The sequence below is a fragment of the Myotis brandtii genome, unplaced genomic scaffold, assembly GCF_000412655.1.
Source record: "Myotis brandtii unplaced genomic scaffold, ASM41265v1 scaffold1236, whole genome shotgun sequence".
NCBI classification, from domain to species: Eukaryota; Metazoa; Chordata; class Mammalia; order Chiroptera; family Vespertilionidae; genus Myotis; species Myotis brandtii.
The window spans coordinates 644,421-646,786 of record NW_005354316.1 but is presented as its reverse complement, the minus strand read 5'-3'; the positions used below and the strand labels follow the sequence as shown (position 1 = coordinate 646,786).

The following is a 2,366-nucleotide window of genomic DNA, read 5'->3' as shown; positions in this document are numbered from 1 at the left end:
TCCCCAGGGGAGGGCTGCTCCGCATTCCTGGGGGCTGCCTGGTCTCTGGGGATGGAGCCCGAAACCTGGGCCTGTGCCCTTGACCGGGAATGGGATCGGTGATCTGGTTCATAGGTCGATGCTCAACCACTGAGCCAGGTGGGCCGGGCACTTTTTATTTATTTTCATTTTATTTGTTAATCCTCACTGGAGGGTAGTTTTCCACTGATTTTTAGAGAGAATAAAAGGGAGGGGGGTAGAGAGAGAGAAACATGGATGTGGGACACATTGACTGGTTGCCTCCCACATGTGCCCCAACCCAGCGGGGGATTGGACCCTGACACCCAGTGACTCGCACGGGGTGCGGCCTCATCCTGCCCGTCTTCCCGCAGAGCTCCCGCCCGCCTGCCTTGGGCCTGCTGACCGCGCGCCCGCCCCGCCCGGCCCCAGGGCCCCCGCTCACCGCCTGACTTCCCGTGGCAAGCCCAGGTACGTCACCGCTGGCCGGGCAGTGGGGACAGGTCTGGCTGCCTCCTGGCTTCGCCTGGGCCTGGGCCTGGGGTGGTGCCAGCCGATGCTGCCTCCTCAGTGTGCTCTGCTGGAGCCTCCGCTGCTGCAGGAAGGGGCTGCGGTGGGGGAGGGGCTGGGCTTTGGGGACAAGATCACCGGGGAAGCCCCCCACCTGTGTCCACACCCCAACGGACCCTGGTGCTGGGCTGGGTCTTGCAGTTTCATCTCAGACTCACCTGCTCACCTGGGGTGATGGGCACAGGGTTTGGTAGGTGGGAGTCGGGGTGCTGGGACAGTACTGGCTGAGGGAGATGGAACTGAGGGCGTTGGGGTGCTGGGCCCAATGTGGAGACCCACTCCGACCCCCCACCGCCCTCTCCCCGCCTGAGCCCCAGCGTGATGAAGGCGTGGAGGGGAGCCCGTGGGAGCCCTGCCCATCACTGCACCGCCCAGCCCTGGTCCTCGGAGGCCCTGCCCTGGGAGCCGGGCCCCCATCCCCACCCACCTCTGGCCCAGCATCTTCAGTACAAGCGCGTAGGTGCATGTTCTGGGGTGCAAGTCACTGGGTGTCTGGGACCCTGGCTCGGGTCCAGTCCGAGTGTGTGGGGACGATCCCGGGCTCGGACTTGCAGCCTGGGCTGGTGCAAAGGAAAGTTGGGGCCCTTGGTTCAAAAATTACCACGAGTTTCACAAAGGAGGTAGTGGAGCTTCAAACCAGTGAGGGCTCCCTGTGGCCAGCTGTCCATGCCAGGGAGGCGGGCCTGGGAGGGGGAGGAGCAGGGTGCTGCGGGGGCGGGGCTGGTCTCTGGGCCTGGAGGGGGCTGCCCACGTCCATGGGCCTGCCTTTGGGTCCCCAGTCATCACCCTGAGTCCAGGGCTCAGGCCCCTCTCTCTCTCTCTTTTTATTGATCTCAGAGAGGAAGGGAGGGGGAGAGAGAGATGGAAACATCAATGATGAGAGAGAATCATGGATCGGCTGTCTCCTGCACGCCCCACACTGGGGATGGAGCCCGCAACCCAGGCCTGTGCCCTTGACCGGGAATGGGATCGGTGATCTTCTGGTTCATAGGTCGATGCTCAACCACAGCCAGGTGGACCGGGCACTTTTTATTTATTTTTCATTTTATTTGTTAATCCTCACTGGAGGATAGTTTTCCACTGATTTTTAGAGAGAGTGAAAGGGAGGGGGGGTGGAGAGAGAGAAACATGGATGTGGGACACATCGACTGGTTGCCTCCCACATGTGCCCCAACCTGGCGGGGGATTGAACCTGCAACCGAGGTACATGCCCCGACTGGGAATTGAACGGTGACCATGGCTGACGCTCTAACCATTGAGCAACACAGCCAGGGCTCCGGCCCTCTCTTTCAGCCTGAAAACTTCCCAGACCTGCCTTGCAGAGACCCACCCTGCCCTCCCCGCACCCAGGACACCCTCCCCGCTTGCCCTCTCTCACCCTGGCTCCTCTCAGGGGCTTGGCTTTTAAATCAAAGCTCTGCCTCCCCTCAGCCCCCCTAAGCACTGTCCCCCGCGTTGGGTCCCCCAGGTTGGGTCCCCCAGGCCGACCCCTGCCTCCCCAGCCCTCCCCACTCAAGCTGTGAGCTGCAGGAGCTTTGGGGTCCCAGCGCGGCCCTCGCCCAGCTCGGGGGTGGGGGTGGGGGGGTAGAGGAGGCTGCTCGGGAGTGGGAACCCCAAGAAGTGTTGGGCTACACTCCCTGGCGCTACGTGTTACCTCGCTCTGGTCCGGAGCCGCCCCAGGTCCCACCAGACAGCAGGGGGCCACTTGGGTTTGCATGGAGCTGCTCCTGTGCAAGGCCGGCGCCCTTCCTGGGGCCGAGCGCTGCGGGGACGAACCCCCTCTCTGTGCCCAGCCCTCC

General features: G+C 63.4%; 1 protein-coding gene and 1 long non-coding RNA gene across 2 annotated transcripts in view; both read left to right on the top strand.

The window, feature by feature from the left end:
• Positions 1–1,391, top strand: part of LOC106724900 — a 5,376-nt gene extending 3,985 nt beyond the window's left edge. The window contains exon 3 of the long non-coding RNA XR_001360733.1: positions 372–1,391. This is a non-coding gene — a long non-coding RNA (uncharacterized LOC106724900). The remainder of the gene's footprint in view (positions 1–371) is intronic.
• Positions 1–2,366, top strand: part of CD151 (CD151 molecule (Raph blood group)) — a 23,765-nt gene that overhangs the window by 11,731 nt on the left and 9,668 nt on the right. The gene's annotated exons all lie outside the window — the stretch shown is intronic.